Source organism: Protopterus annectens, chromosome 2.part0 (genome assembly GCF_019279795.1).
Source record: "Protopterus annectens isolate FY-2018-M chromosome 2.part0, PAN1.0, whole genome shotgun sequence".
Taxonomy (NCBI): Eukaryota; Metazoa; Chordata; order Ceratodontiformes; family Protopteridae; genus Protopterus; species Protopterus annectens.
Genome location: NC_056728.1, coordinates 1,719,847,907 through 1,719,864,879, shown reverse-complemented (window position 1 = coordinate 1,719,864,879; position 16,973 = coordinate 1,719,847,907). Strand labels below are relative to the sequence as shown.

Genomic DNA, 16,973 nt, shown 5'->3' with positions numbered 1-16,973 from the left:
ATGACGCATGAGCCATGTGCTCCGGCCCCTATGCCTAAAAAACAGATGATCAAAATGGCTGAGGACTTAATTACCTTGATCAGGGGTTCCCAACCCCCCCTCCCGCTAAGAGGCCTAGGCAAGAAATTGATTATGAATCTTCAGATCAGGTTTCAATTTCTTCTGATTCCTCTTCTGATCAGGAATTTTCTATACCACCCTATGAGGATTCAAATGCAGAAGAATCCATCCCATCTGCATCTCCTCCTGAGGATTATTCTTTTGGAGAAACCTTGCATGCTTTAAGGGAACATTTTCAATGGGAGAGTCAGGATTTCTCTGAATCAAAAAAGAGGCTTAGGGATTTTCTTCTTCTTCTTCAGCATAGGCCTTTGGCTATACCTCCTGTATTAGACATTGTTGATGATGTGTTTTCAGAATCAAGCATGGCTCCTGATTCCCTACCTCTGGCTCCTAGTAAGCCAGACAGATATTACAGGGTTCCTGACTCCCACAAATTTCTATTCAAAAATCCTGCTGCTGATCCTGAAACTATCTCACAGGGTCCCAAAGGTGTAAAGGCCTCTACAGCCAAAAATCCTACCCCCTCTGATAGAGATTCCAGGGCACTGGATAGATGGGAAAAGAATGTTTATACATCTGCAACCTTGGCAATTAGGGCCTTAAACTGCCAGTTTCATATGCTTAAATATCAACAGCATGTTATGGGCTTATTGAAACAAAAAATTATGTTGATTTCTGACTGTGTGGAAAATAAGGACTTACAGGAATTATTGCATGCAGCAGAACAGGTTGGAAAGCATACTTTGCAATGTGGTTTTGATTCATCAGAGGCCTCTTGCAGGGCCACAGTTACTGGATCTCTGATTAGAAGGCATGCCTGGCTCAAGGAGCAAAATCTGCCTGATCATGTTAAAGCTAAATTGTTGGATGCCCCTTTACAGCATGATACCCTGTTTGGTAATAAGGCATAAGAGGTTTTAAAGAAAATGGAAGACAAAGCTAAATCTATGCAAACTGTAAAAGATTTCTTACAAGTGCAGCCACCCAGATTCGGTAGGCACTAGCCTACTAAAAATTGGTCTTTTCTTGTGTCCAACAGAGCCTCTCAAGGCAAATCCAGGTGCTTAAAAGGCTCTAGATATCAATTACAGGGTTTTTACAGGTAAAAGCAATGGGATGCCTCCACCTCCAAATCTGGAGGAAACAAATCACAACCCTACAGTAAGCAGTCTCAATGACTTCCCTCTACCATCACCAAGCACTTATCTTTTGGCAGCCCCCTTGGGGGGGAAATTAGCACTTCATGCTCAAAATTGGCAGTTAATTACCCAGGACAAGTGGGTATTAAACATAGTATCCCAGGGGTACAGATTTCATTTCCATACTTTGCCAATTCAAAACAGTTGGCCAGATCTGCCACAAAATCAATGGGCAGAGGCTCAGAAACAAGTTACGTCCCTCATGGATATAGGGGCTATTCAGCCTGTACCAGAACAGGAAAAAGGACAAGGTTTTTATTCAAGACTGTTCCTGGTACCCAGAAAAGACAATGACTGGCGTCCAATGCTGGACTTATCGATTTTGAACACGTTGCTGGACATTCCAAAATTCAAAATGCTGACTTTACAACAGCTACTGCCTATGCTGGGCAGGAATGCTTGGTTAGTGACTCTAGACTTAAAAGAGGCATACCTGCATATCCCAATAAGGGAATCGTGCAGAAGATACCTCTGCTTCAAGGCAGGTTTTATGTATTACCAATTCTCTGAACTACCTTTTGGCTTATCTACTGCGCCCAGGGTCTTTACAAAGTGCCTGGCACCAGTGATTGCATTTTGAAGACAAAGAAACATACAAATGTATCCTTACCTGGATGACTGTCTCATACAAGCAGAGAGCAAGGACATTCTTCTTCAACATCTGGTGTTTGTAAAAAGACTTCTAACATGCCTAGGGTACACAATAAACGAAAAGAAATCACAACTGGTACCCTCTCAAAAAATTACATTCCTGGGTGCAAGCTTGAATACAACTGCCCAGATGTATTACCTTACGCCAGACAAAGGCAACTGACTATATACTTCAAACAGATGGCAACAAAAACCCAGTTATCTGCAAGACAAATTCTGCAGGCTTTGGGGTTCATGGCATCCTGCATTCTACTAATTCCATATGCAAGACTGCATATGAGGAAACTTCAATGGTACCTAAAAAGTTTATGTTGTCAACATTGCCACAGTCTGGAAACAATGATTCCTCTCATTCCCTGCCTACAACAGGAGTTTCTTTGGTGGGCAGAGACATGTCACCAAAACAAGGGACTGTCATTCACTCTACCCCCTGCCATCCAAACCCTAACTACAGATGCATCAGACTATGCTTGGGGGGCCCACCTGGCGAGGAGATGGATTCAGGGCATATGGAGCCCAAAATAAATGTATCTACATATCAACCAGAAAGAGTTGCTAGCTGTTCAGAATGCCCTGACAGCCTTCAAGGACTTACTACATCCAGGACAACTACTGATGAAGACGGACAACACCACAGTTATGTGGTACATAAACAAGCAGGGGGGTACACATTCCTACCCCCTTTGCAGACTAGCCATGGCATTGTGGAATATAGCCTTGACTTACCAAGTACATCTTCAAGCTCAATTCCTGCCAGGAAAACAAAATACTTTGGCAGACGACCTAGGCAGAAATCTTATGGACCCACAAGAGTGGAGACTGGATCCACAAATCTTCAGCATGGTAACACAAAAATGGGGGAGCCCAGACATAGATCTATTTTCCTCTCCCCAAAATTATCAACTTGACAAATTCTGCACAAGGACTTATCACAGACAAGCATGGAAAGTGGATGCCCTAGCCTTCAATTGGAAAAACCTATCAGTATATGCCTTTCCCCCCTCTGCCTCTTCTCTCCAAGGTCTTACTAAAGATCAGACAGGAAAAAACAAGAATGATCCTAATTGATCCAGACTGGTCTCGCCAGCACTGGTACCCAATTCTAAGGAATATGTCTCAACCCCCTTCTTGGTACTTGCCTCAAATACCTCATCTACTGTCTCAGCAGAACAGTCAAATTCTGCACACTCAGCTCCAAACTCTGAACCTTGCAGCATGGCTGATCATGTAATTATTCAAACAACACCTCTCAGTAAATCTGTGATGGATGTCATTTTGGAAGCCAGAAGACCTAGTACTAGAAAATCTTATGCTGATAAATGGAAGAGATTCTGTGCTTGGAACCAAGCACAAGGAATGGACACAGCAAAACCAAATATCCCTCAGATTTTACAATACTTGACTGAGATGCTTGACAAGGGATTATCTTTTTCTTCAATAAAAATCCATGTCTCTGCCATCTCGGCTCATTACAACATGGAGCCTCCCATCTTTTCTCATCCTCTGCTAAAACAGTATCTTAGAGGGGCCAAAAATTTAAAGCCTCCCAGAAGATCACCAACTCCTGCATGGGATCTCAATTTTGTGCTGGAAAAACTTACCCTACCTCCTTTTGAACCAGCAGCTACTGCAGATATAAAGTTTTTATCTTGGAAAACAGCTTTCTTTTTGGCAATCACTTCAGCAAGAAGGGTTTCAGAACTACAGGCTGTCAATGGCTATGGAGCCTTTTATCACATTTCACCCGGACAGGGTGTCCCTCAGGACCAATCCTTCCTTTATGACTAAGGTGGTATCCAGTGTGGCTCTTAACCAAACTATTCACCTGCCAACTTTTTACCCAAATCCACAGAACAAGGGGGAGCAGATTCTGCATTCATTGGACGTACACAGACAACTAAGATTCTACTTAAACAGGACCAAATCTCTAAGAAAGTCTCAACAACTACTGGTGGCATTTGCTTCAGGATCAGAGGGGAAGGCTATATCAAAGCAGACTATTTCTAAGTGGATAAGCCACTGCATTCATTTCTGCTACTTGCATCATGGAAAACTTGTGCCCAAGGGAATCAGGGCACATTCCACCAGGGCTGCCTCTACCTCAGCAGCCTTTCTCAAAGGAGTTCCAACCAAAGACATTCTAGAAGCTGCTACTTGGAGCTCTGTTCATACCATCACAAAGCATTATCATTTGCCTCTGTTCTCTAAATCCAGGGCAGGCTTTGCCACTGCAGTTCTGCAGGGCCTTATAGCCACTCCTAATGCTATTTTGTTCCATCCTCCCATCCATAGCTTTGGGATTCTACCCAAATGTAATGACTGCAACATAGTACAGCTGTGTACACTTACCATAAATGTAGATGTTTGAGTGTATTCACTGTTGCAGTCTGGGTTACCCACCCGCCATCCCCCTTTTCTATAACTTCTCTTTCCTTCACTATATTCTGAAGTCTTTGTGGTGTATTTGCTTTTAGATGAAGGTAAAGTTTATGTTGCTAAAAGTGCATTTACATATATTGCTGTTTATACATGTATGTATATGTGTGTATATATATATATATATATATATATATATATATATATACATATATATTTTTTTTTTGCTCCCCATTTGGGGGCACCTGACATCTGAGGCAAGAAAAACTGAATAAAGTGGCGTCGGCTGCGTGTTTTATACCCCTGACGACCTGACGTCATGGAAGAGGAGACAGCAACTGACGCAGAACCCAAGACTTTGTTATTCAGGTCAACTGAGGGCAACCTGCCAGCAGATTACCCTAATGTAATGATTGCATCAGTGAATACACGCGAACATCTACATTTATGGCAAGTGTCCACACTTGCAGTAGCCCTCAGTCAGCCTGATTATCAAAGTCTTGGGTCCTGCGTTGGTTGCTGTCTCATCTTCCGTGACGTCAGGTAATCAGGGGTATAAAGTATGCAGCCGACGCCATTACATCAGTCTTTCTTGCCATGCGGTGTCCGAAGCAGAAGCAGTTCGCAAGTGCCAGTTGGCCGACTCCTGAAATTTTCGTTTTTGAGTTTCAGAACCAACATCTTCAACTAAGGCTAAGTACCCCATTGGGGAAACTTTTTCTTGCTCTAACCCAATGTCAGTAAAAGTCAGTAATTGTATTTCTTGTGGAAAGCAAATACCTCATAAAGATTTTCATTCGTACTGTATTCCTTGCCTAGGCCCTGTCCATGACGTACCTCGCTGTTAGTTTTGTGCCTTATTTAGTCAACTAATTATTCGTCGTCGGTATATTTACACTTCTAAATATTTTGGTACTCGGTTCAATTATCCAGATATATCTTCGGTAAGCCATCCGACTACTGACATTCCGAAAAAATGCAAAGATAAAGACAGAGACAGGCCGCCAAGGTCCAAAGCTGCCGACGATGCTTCTCCTAAGCCAGTCGCCAATTTGCCGGTACTCAGTGAGGTGCTTTCGCAGCACCAAACACCAAACCAATCTAAACTGAAGAAAAACAGGAAATACACCAGCAACCAGCAGCAACTTCTGTTTTAATGCAGCAACACTGATCTGGCACCTTGGCAGTTCGCCTTCAAGAATCCGAATAACATAATTACAGCTGCCTTAAATATCCAAATACAAGCAGCCATTTAACATGATCCAATTAATTAAATAATAATTAATGCAATTATACATACTTTCTTCATTTAAAAAAAAAAACTTCTACCTAATATATATATATATGGACACACCACCGACACCACAAACAACCAAACAACAAAACAAACAACCACACATAACCGACAACAAAGACATAAACACCCGAAACACATAACCAAACAAAACACAAACCCACCACACAAACAAAACACACACACACAACACCAAAACACCAAACCCACACCACAAACAACACACAAGCCCCAACTAACTACAAGCCCACACTAAACCTTACACCCTACCCTAACCTTACCCTAACACACTTACCTACCCTACCTCTCCTAACCTAACGCACCCCTAACGCCTAACTCACTCTAACCTACTAAACTCCCTAACTCACTAAACTAACCCTCCTCTCCCTAAACCTAACTCACTTAACCTACCCCCCCCCTTAACTCCTAACCCCTAAACTTAACCCACCCCTATCCCCCCCTACAATCTCCACACCATCATCCCCTGCAACCTAACGTCACGTCACTCACACGCCGCATACTCACAGCCCCATTCCCCATGTCGGTGTTGGTGTTTGTTGGTCATAAGTCGTGTCGGTCTTCTGCATGTCGATGTTTCTGCAACCGCGACCGTCGGTCTTCTTCGCTTTTCTTCTTCTCTTGGAGCTCAGTTCGATGTGTCGTCTCTCAGCTGTCGACGAAGTCAGGTAGAACCATATATATATATATATATATATATATATATATCACAATTCATATAAAGAATTAAATAAATACACAACATCAAATATATAAATCCACACAAAATCCATGCAAAATATTATAAAAATCATTCTACTTTAAATACATTTTACTAAATACATTGTACTAAACTGTCATGACCCTGAAAATGTGCTAAATACCAACTTCTTGATTTAAGCCACTAGGCCTTAAAGTCTGAAATTTAAATATCATTCTAGTTTCTAACTCCAGTAACTTACCAATATAGTCACCCCCTCTAGGAAAAAAAAGGTTTTGCAAGAACTGAAAAAATTCAACCACTATCTGAATCCCCATGTATCTCATGAAAATGGTTGGCTACAGGACTCAATTCATTTTTATTTTTTATATCTCTAAGATGCTTCAAAACTTGAATTTTCACCATCCATTTTGTCTGACCTATATACCATTTAATATCAGAACATGAGTATCCCAAAATATAAACCATCCCTGCCGATCTGCAGTTGAAATAAAATCTAGAGTCATATCATTTCTTATTAATTACAGTTCCTGATAAATTTTTAACCGTATTACAAATACTGCAATGACCACAGGGGAAGGTACTCATAGGTAAATTAACATTAGACCCCCCCCCCAAGAAATTATAGTTTAACAATTCCTTTAAATTTAAAGTAGAATAATTTTTATAATATTTTGTATGGATTTTGTGTGGATTTATATATTTGATGTTTTGTGTTTTTTAATTCTTTATATGAATTGTGATCTATATATTTATATATATTAGGTAGAAGTTTTTTTAAAAATGAAGAAAGTTTATGTATAATTGCATTAATTAATATTTAATTAATTAATTGGATCATGTTAAATGGCTGCTTGTATTTAGATATTTAAGGCAGCTGTAATTATGTTATTGTGATCCTTGAAGGCGAACTGCCGAGGTGCCAGATCGCTGTTGCTGCATTAAAACAGAAGTTGCTGCTGGTTGATGGTGTATTTCGTGTTTTTCTTCAGGTGCTTTCGTAGCCCCTGATACCCGCTACTTCAGATTCACAGGCCTCTACTAAAACCCATTCGGAGTTCAGTATGCCGCGAGATGATTCAACTGTGGAACCTGCGGATGTCTCTACCTTGGATGGGTCCGGAACCGCTGCTAAGGCATTGGCTTCTGAGGGTGTATTTAGGCTTATTGACTTGCATATTAAACCAATGCCATCTTCTTCTTCAAGGTCTAAAACTCGAACAGTGCCTAGAAAACCGATGCCCAGATGGGATGGTCAGGCCGCTATGCCTAAAAAAACAAATGATAAGAATGGCTGAAGACCTTATTACTTTAATCAGGGGAAGTCAACCTTCCCCCTCTAAGAGACCTAGGACTGAATTTGCTTATGATAATTCTGACCAGGATTCTGAAATTTCTGTTTCCTCTGATGACCAGGATTTACCCTTATCTACCTATGAGGATTCTGATGCAGAGTACTCTGTTCCCTCTGCTTCCCCCAGAGGATTTCTCTTTTGGTGAAACCTTGCATACTCTTAGGGAGCATTTTTGTTGGGAAAGCCAGGATTACTCTGATTCTAAAAAGAGGCTTAGGGATTTCTTACTCCTGCCCCAGCACAGGCCTTTAGCTATCCCTCCTGTACTAGACATTGGTGATGATGCCTTTTCAGAATCTAGCTTGGCCCTTGACTCTTTACCTCCTGCTCCCAGAAAACCTGATAGATATTATAGGGTTCCTGACTCTCACAAGTTCCTTTTTAAAAATCCTACTGTGGATCCTGAGACCATTTCACAGGGACAAAAGGGCATTAAGGCTACTACTGCCAAAAATCCTACTCCCTCTGATAGAGACTCTAGGGCGCTGAATAGATGGGGTAAGAAGGTATACACTTCTGCAGCCTTGGCCATTAGGGCCTTAAATTGCCAGTTTCATATTTTAAAGTATCAGCAGCATATTATTGGATTGCTTAAACAGAAAAAGATGTTGATTCCTGACTATGCTGAAAATAAGGATTTACAGGATTTAATGCATTTGAACAGGTTGGAAAACATACTTTGCAATGTGGTTTTGATTCACTAGAGGCATCTTGCAGGGCTGCTGACACTGGGTCTGTACTTAGAAGGCATGCTTGGCTTAAGGAGCAGTCCTTGCCAGATCATGTTAAAGCTAAATTGCTGGATGCTCCCTTAAATCAGGACCGCCTATTTGGCAACAAAGCAGAAGACGTTCTTAAAAAGATGGAGGAAAAAGCTAAATCTATGCAAACTGTTAAAGATTTCCTACAAGTACAGTCTCCAAGATTTAGTAGGCATTTGCCCTCTAAGAATTGGTCCTTTCCTGCCTCTACCAGGTCTTCTCAGTCCAAACTCAGAACCAGCAGAACACCCAGGCTTCAGTGCCAGGGTATGCACAGGACTAAGCAGTGGGGGGCTCCCACTTCCAAATCAGGGAGTAGTAAGACTCCCCCCTATGGTAAACTGTCTCAATGACTTAACTTTAAAACTTCCAAGCACTTCTCAACTGACTGCTCCTTTAGGGGGAAAGATTGCTCTGCAGGCAAAAAATGGGGAACCCATTACCCAGGACAAATGGGTTTTAAATATAGTTTCCCAAGGATACAGATTTCACTTTTACATGTTACCAACCCCAAACGGTTGGCCAGATCTACCCCCAAATCAGTGGGCAGAGGCTCAAAACCAAGTACTCTCTCTCTTAAACATAAAGGCTATTCAGACTGTACCAGAAGAGGAAAAGGGACAAGGTTTCTACTCAAAACATTTCCTGGTACCCAGAAAAGACAACTCATGGCGTCCTATCCTGGACCTTTCTATCTTAAACACCTTTTTGGTGATTCCAAAATTCAAGATGCTAACTCTTCACCAGTTGCTTCCTATGCTAGGCAAAGATGCCTGGTTGGCAACACTGGATTTAAAGGAAGCCTACCTGCACATCCCAATCGGGGCATCTTGCAAAAGATACCTACACTTCAAAGCAGGCTACATGCACTATCAGTTCTCTGCACTGCCCTTTGGCTTATCTACTGCGGCCAGGGTATTCACAAAGTGCCTAGCTCCAGTCATTGCATTTTGCAGGCAAAGAAATATTCAAATATACCCATGCCTGGATGATTGTCTAATTCAGGCAGAAAGCCAGGACATACTTTTGATTCATCTGGCATTTGTACAAAAGGTGCTAACTTGTCTGGGGTACACCATAAATGAAAAGAAATCACACCTGGTACCCTGTCATCAAATTATATTTCTGGGAGCAAGCTTGAACACAACTTCCCAGATGGCTTTCCTCACGCCAGAAAAACAAATTGGGTTCAGGCGCTTAGGCAGCGAGACATTTCCCTGTGGTACATTTGACTGGGGACACATGGCTGAAGTGACATTCAGCTGCAGAGAAATGTGGCTGTTGTGAATTCCCTGTGGGAAAGAGAAGAATGTGTTGCCATGCCCACAACTTCAATAACTAAATGCACAGAGGGAAAACAATGTCCATCATCCCGAAGGGAACATGAGACAGCAGGCAGTATGGCAGGCATCAGCAATAGGCTGGCCCGTGGGCATGTCACTGGCAGTAAGAATGCAGTGCACAATGGACAGTGCCTTTATAATCAGTGTGTGTGGACCACAGCCCCCTTCGCAGTGTATAGGGAACATTACCTAAAATGCTTACTGGAGCATAAATGTGACTACAGTAGCCTGCAGGATTTCCTCCATGCTGTAGCATACTTCCACATGTTGTAGTTGTATAAGTATGTATTGTACATTGAGCACAATACTCATTACTTCATCTGCCTCCATGGATTTGGTTATTAAACCTCTGGGCATGGCAGTGTGTGCTTCTCTTTGTCCACAGGGAGTTTGCAAACAGCCATACTTCTCTGCAGCTGAATGTCACTTCAGCCATGTGTCCTCAGCCAAATGTACCACAGGGAAATGTCTCGCTGCCTAGGTGCCTGAACCCGTTCTATACATTGTTTGTGTATGCAACTTTCTTGTATTTTAGAGAATGGAGTCTGTATAACAATAGGTCTATAGTTAGGTAACTCAAGAAACTCTTGTTCTTTGGAGGGGATGGTATAACATTGTTTCCATAGTTTAGTTATGGATCATATCCCTCTTTGATGGAGCCAGTGAATACAGGATAAGCAGTCAAATTGGATTATGTTTGGAGATATACTCAGCTAAGGCATTGGGCTTTAGTTTGTTAAGAAGTTTTTTTGTGGGGTTTGTTGCAAAAAGGTACAGGCTGAAGGAATGATTGAAATGTTGTAGACGGTTACTTCAGGTAGAGTAGTGTGTTTTTGAATAATCTATAAGGGCAGATGTGCCCTCAAAGAAGAGCGCTAGAGATTGTTAACAATTTTGACAAGAAAGATATCTTACAAGAGTTAAAGGACTTTATTTGGGAGGGGAAGATGGCAAGAGTCAAGTGGGATAAGCAGATTCTTCCAGTAAAATAGGGTGGATTGGAATTAACCAATTTGAAGGGGTATTTCAACATTACACAGTTAGGACTCCTATACATAGCACAAGCAGAAAGCTATAACTCAAAGTGGAACGGAATGATGTTGAAACAGGGGGGGAAGCTAGAAACAAGGAGAGGCTGGGATTCTGGATGCAAGCCTTTAAGGAGAATAATAATAATCAAACAAGATATTATATATACAAAGTAGTAGAAAGTATTCTGGGAACTAAGCCAACATGGGAATGGAGAAAGGAGATTCTGCCGATAGGGATGACTGCAATTAGGGTTATAGACAATAGGCAAGAGGGAGCTGGAATTTATTGGAGAAAACAGGCAAAGGAACCAGGGTATTGGGAACAAATAACTAGGGAAGGAAATGTAATAGAATGGGAAGAGGCCAGTAATGTGGGTTCAGGCACCTAGGCAGCGAGACATTTCCCTGTGGTACATTTGGCTGAGGACACATGGCTGAAGTGACATCTTTTACCCTTAATCCCCCTGGTGTAGCACCTACTGCCCACTATAGACCAGGCATTGACCACATCCTCTGTAGCTGTTGAAGTCCCCTCAGTGGGCAAGGGAGAGACACTCTTGTAGGTGCTGGGAGAGGGAACAGAGAAGATTTCCCTGGTGTGATAGAGTGCTGTGCCAACCCCTTGGGAAGCAGCAGTTGCCATTAGTAACTTGATTGGCCCCATTTTTCCTGTCAAAAAGAAACAGAAAACCAAGCATGTAACTACTCCTCCTCAAATTTCATTGGATAGAGTAGTTTACTGGAACTGACTCATGGTTTGATTCAAGCTATTGATCCTTTTTGCAGAGTAGTTTCCTGTATAAGAAAGAGAGGGATGCCTCCTTTCCTGAAGAGATTCAAGATTCAGACTGAGAGGAAAGCTCACTTCCTGATTCACCCTGTGGGAGTTTCTCTTTCTCTGAGATGATTGCTAGAATGTCCCAGTGTTTTCAGTGTTTGAGTTGTTATAGAAGGATTTTCCAGAACCTACACTCATTCCTCCTGTCCTGTCTGCTTCAGGGAGTGTGTGTCTTATTGCCTGCAAATTTTCTGATAGTCTGCCAGCTTTCACTAAAAAGGCTGATATGATGTATAAAGTTCCTCAGTCTTTTCCTAGTACTTATTATACAGCAGGAACTTCTCATTGTTACATTTGTTAATGCCTGTTATGTACTTCACAGATAAAGATTCTAGTTGTCTACTGATGTACTATGTTCTTCATCTGTAAATATGTTGTAAGAAATTTCTATGTTCATAGGTTCATAGGTTCATAGGTTCATACTAGGCTATCTGCCCAAGGGCATTTATAAGCCTAGCCCATAGTTATGTGACTTTCGCCACCCCTTTAGTTTGAATAAAAACTATGCCTATCATTTTGCTGTGCCTCTGTCAAGCAGTGACACTGAAGTAATCCCTGGGGTATATCTGCAATCTCCCATCCATTGGTCAAGATTCCTCTTGAACAAGGCCAGAGAGGTGCTCTGCCTCACATGTACCGGGATTTTGTTCCACAGCATAGGGAGTCTCTGGGTGATGAATCTGTCCCTCCAGCACGTTCTATTTATAACCGTGTCAAGGTTTAAGTCTCCCGCCCTTGTGGTTCTGAGGGATCTAGATTTTTTGTGGTGAAGCATATTCATCAAATCTGGGTTTGACATGGCTTTATATGTCAGGCACAGGTCACCTCTGAGCAAGCGGTATGAGACTGAATAGAGCTGGAGTTCTTTCAGTCGGGCAGCATAAGACATATTTTTGAGACCCTTTATCCTTTTGGTGAGGAACTTTTGGGGCCTTTCAAGCTGCAGCAGGTGTCTGGTCAGATACATTCGAGCGGGGCATTGTACTCAATCATAGGTCTAATGAGTGATGAGTACAGGGGGACGATGACCTCCCTTGATCTAGATGTGAATCCCTTCATGATCAGGTGGGTGATATAGAAGGTTTTCCTAACTACTTTAGCAACATGAGTGTCAAACGAAAGGCTACTGTCAACCTGGGTCCCCAGATCTCTGATGACTTTTTCTGTGCTCAGTGGATTGCCACCTATATGGTAGCTAGGGGTAACCTTGTTTTTCCCGAAGGGTATGACTATGCATTTTTTGGCATTTAACTTCAGGCCATGGCTCTGGCACCAGTTATCCGTTTCTGTGAGGCCCTTCTGGAGGATATCTGTGTCAGATGTGTTTTCGACTATGGCCCAGTTTGCAGTCATCTGCAAACTTTGTTAGCCATAACCCTCCTGTGTTTGCTTGTACTTCAGAAAAGTGCCGAACAAGAGTGTACCCAGGACTGAGCCCTGTGGGACACCACTTGTGACAGGCTTTGAGTCTGACATGGCTCCAGCAACTCTGACCCTGTGGGTTCTGTCACTTAGCCAGTTTGCAACCCATCTTGTGATGTATGGGTTTACATTCAAGCTGATGAGTTTTTCGATGATACCTGAGTGGGGTATTGTGTCGAAGGCCTTTGCCAGGTCGAGGTAGGCTGTATGGACTGCCTTTCCTCATCAATGGCCTTGGTGACTGTCTCAAAAAGTCAACCAAGTTTAAGAGGCAGGATCTGCCTTTGACAAAGCCAAACTGGGTTGGATCCAAAGTCTGCAAGTTCCCTATGTCTTTATTTATGAGTTCCATTATGATCCTCTCCATGGCTTTGCAGATAAGGCTTGTCAAGCTAATGGGCGGTAATTTCCAGGGTCTGTGGAGGCACCGCCCTTATGAAGTGGGACCACAGTGCATGCGCCACTCCTTGGAGTGCGTATCCTGAGGTGAGGCTAAGATTAAACAGCTGTCCTAACTGTGGGTTTAATTCCTCGTTGAGTTCATGAAGCACACAGCCGGGTCACCATCCGGTCCCATGCATGCTGGGTTTTCTGCCTTAGTCAGGGCAGTTCTCACCTGGGCGTTGGAGATCTTTGGGGCGCTACAGTCCTGTGGAATATATATCTCTCCTTTTGGGAGAAGTTTGCACTGAACCTGTCAGCCAGTATGTTGGCAATGTGTGTAGGTTCAGTAATTTTCACATCATTTTGAACTAATTCTGAGCATATCTGGGAGTTTCCTCCTAGGTTTCTAACATAGCTAAAGAAGGCCTTATGATTCTCTTTAGAGTCCTTGGCGATTTTTCTCCCAAAATTTGCCTTGGATGATTTTATGAGAGCTCTTAGTTTTTTACTTATAATGATCAAAGGTGTCTTACCTTTCAAGGATTTTGCTCTATCTTGTAGTAGCTTCCTCCTTTTGTTGTAGAGCTTGTTTATGGCTGGGGTCCACCAGACTGGACGCTTGCCTTTGGTACAGAGAGTCTTAGTTTTGTTTGGGATTGCCTGATCCATGCAGTCCTGTAGGTGCTGGTAGAAGGCATTTGTAAGTGATTCAGCGGTTTGAGTAATGTTTACCACTGGCTCAGGGGCCTTAAAGGAGACCACACTAGTTTTTAGAAGTGTGAAATCGGCCTTTGAGAAGTTTTTCACTGTGGTCTTTTTTGTTTCAGGTGGGGTCGGAATGAGGACCTCCAGCGAGATTAGTTTATGATCTGATCTCACCAGTGAGGGGTATACTTCTGGTGTTGAACATTTTGATCCCATGTTCGTGATGATGAGATCAAGTATGTTTTCTCCTCTTGTGGGGATGGTGACTAGTTGTTCCATGGCATTTGAGTTTATGAACTCCAGGAATCTTTGGGTTAGAGTGATCGGGCTTGAGTAGTGTTCCCAGTCTATATTAGGGTAGTTGAAGTCACCTAGTATGATGGTGTTTGGAGATATATTTATCCCCTCCAATGTTTTCAGGAGGGACAATGTTAAATTGTTAATCGCTATGTAATCCAATGTAACTACTGTCTGTTTATTTTACTGTGGAGCTTTTCTCCCTGGGCGTCCGCTGAAAATGGACCCACATCCAGTCGGACACTCCCGGTCAACAAATTTAAATAAATAAATAAATAATTAAAAATTGTTTACACTGTTCCCAAACCTGACCCAGCTGCTATAGCCTTAGTTGGCTCCTCAGTTGCTAAGCACTTTGTTAATTACAATCCGGAGAAAATATTGATAGTTAAGGGGAAAAAGTATACATTTCTACAACTTTAAATGTTAAAGTTTAGTCTGACATATCGTGAAAGTATGAGGAAGGCTTTATCTGCAGTTTCTTCTTGTGAAGAAAAATCTGGTTTAAATAACTTTGTTTCTTCTATTGCATGTCACTACTTATTGTCTGCAGTGTACATATGACTCTGAGGATACTTCTTCCAGGGTTATGGCCACTGGTACTGTTTTAAAGAGGCTTGCATGGCAGCATTCTCAGAATCTCCCAGATGATGGTGTAAAAATGAGGTTTTAAATTCTCCCTTTGATAGAGATTTAGTGTTTGGCCTCTCTGCTGCAGAGGTGATCAAGAAGTGTGATGAATGGGGCAAGCTGATCCAGGGAATCTCTAAGATTTTTATCCCTCCCTTTCCAAATTGTCCAAGAGATTTTCTTTCTCCTCATCCAATTTCGACCAAAAAAAAAAAAAAAAAAACATACAGTCTCAACAGATGTTTGAGAAGAAGTGGCAAGGAGTTTCCAAAAAGAAATATCAAACCTCCCAAAATCGAGGACACTCCAACAACTCTGAAAGACTATTCAAGAGACCTTGTGACCCCCTCCAGCCCAGACCCTTTTTCTCTTCCAGAAAATCTGAATCACCATTTTTCTCTTTGGCAAAAGATTGTTTCAGACAACTGAAAATCATTCATCAAGATTACAGATGGCAATGAGAGGAAATCCCTTCGTTCTAGTGGGTCATTCCTCATTCTGCCAGACTTTGTTTTCACTTGTTCGTCACATTCTGTTCCAAGGAGTGATAGAACCAGTTCTTTTTTCCCAGATGGGGAAGGGGGGTTTATTCAAAGATGTTCATAGTCCCAAAGAAAGAAGATGCTTGGAGACCAATTCTTGGTCTTTCTTTCCTAAACCTGTTTGTGATCATGCCCAAATTCAAAGTGATGTCACTTCACAACCTGCTGCCTGTTCTTCCTCTTTCAAGTTTCCTGGTAACACTAGATTTATCATCACATTCCTATTCATCCAGACTTCAGGTGTTTCTTAATTTTTTTGTGTCTGGATCACATTATCAGTTCTCTGTCTTATCCTTTGGACTGTACACTCCCCAAGAATGTTCACAAAAGGTCTAACTTCAGTTGTAGTTCATTGCAGGGTACAGGGTATCCACATTTTTCTGTATTTAGATGACTTGTTTATCTATGCAGGGTCTTTTTTCAAAATGTCAGGAATCTGTCTGTTGGATGAGAGATCTCTTGCACAAGCTGGGAATTCTAAGAGAACATTCAAAAGTCTTTTTTGAGTCCCTCACACAGCATTGTGTTCCTGGGATGTCAAATAGGCACCTCAGTTCAAAGAACTTTTTTTCCACAGGAAAAAAAAGATCTTTATTTAGATCTATTTCTAGGATTTTCCACAAAAAAAAAAAAGATCTTTATTTAGATCTGTTTCTAGGGTTTTCCACTCAGACTCTGGTCACTGCAAGGGAGTACCTCAGGATTTTGAGTCTCATGGCATCTGTGATTCTCATAAGATCCCTGGCTAGACTCCACATGAGAAAGATACAGTGGTATCTGAAATCTCTTTGGTTCTAGCATCAACACCCTTTATTTTTTCAGATTTCAGTACTGAGGTTTGTTAGAAGAGAAATCACTTGGTGAAGACAACAGATATCCTCAAATCAAGGTCTTCCCTTTTCCCTACCTGCTTCAAAGCAGTCAGTCATCACAGATGCTTTGGACTTTGCTTGGGACGCAGTTTCAGGAGAGATAAAAGTGCAGGGGGTGTGGGACACCAAGGGCAGATGCAAGCGTGCAATTACCAAGAACATGCTTGTCCTTATCAAGGTACTTGATTGTCTGAAACATCTTTGGTCCCCAGAACCTCTTCAAGTGGTTACAGATAATCCCATAGTGAGGTGGTACATCAACAGGCAAGGGGTACCAGATCACACCCCCTTTGCAAACTAGCCATGTTACCATGGGATATAGTTTCACAGCACAATCTCACTCTACAAGCATTCTACATTCATTCAGAGCAAAACTGTGTGGCAGACAAGCTGAGCAGGACCAGAGCAGACCCTCAAGAATGGAAACTGGATCTGGCATCTTCCAAGATTTAATCTATCTGTGGGGAGTTCCTCAAGTAGACCTCTTTATAT

General features: G+C 42.1%; 1 protein-coding gene across 1 annotated transcript in view; it reads left to right on the top strand.

Moving 5' to 3' along the window:
• The window catches only part of ZBTB40 (zinc finger and BTB domain containing 40), a 919,023-nt gene that overhangs the window by 776,327 nt on the left and 125,723 nt on the right, over positions 1-16,973 (top strand). The window lies entirely within an intron of this gene.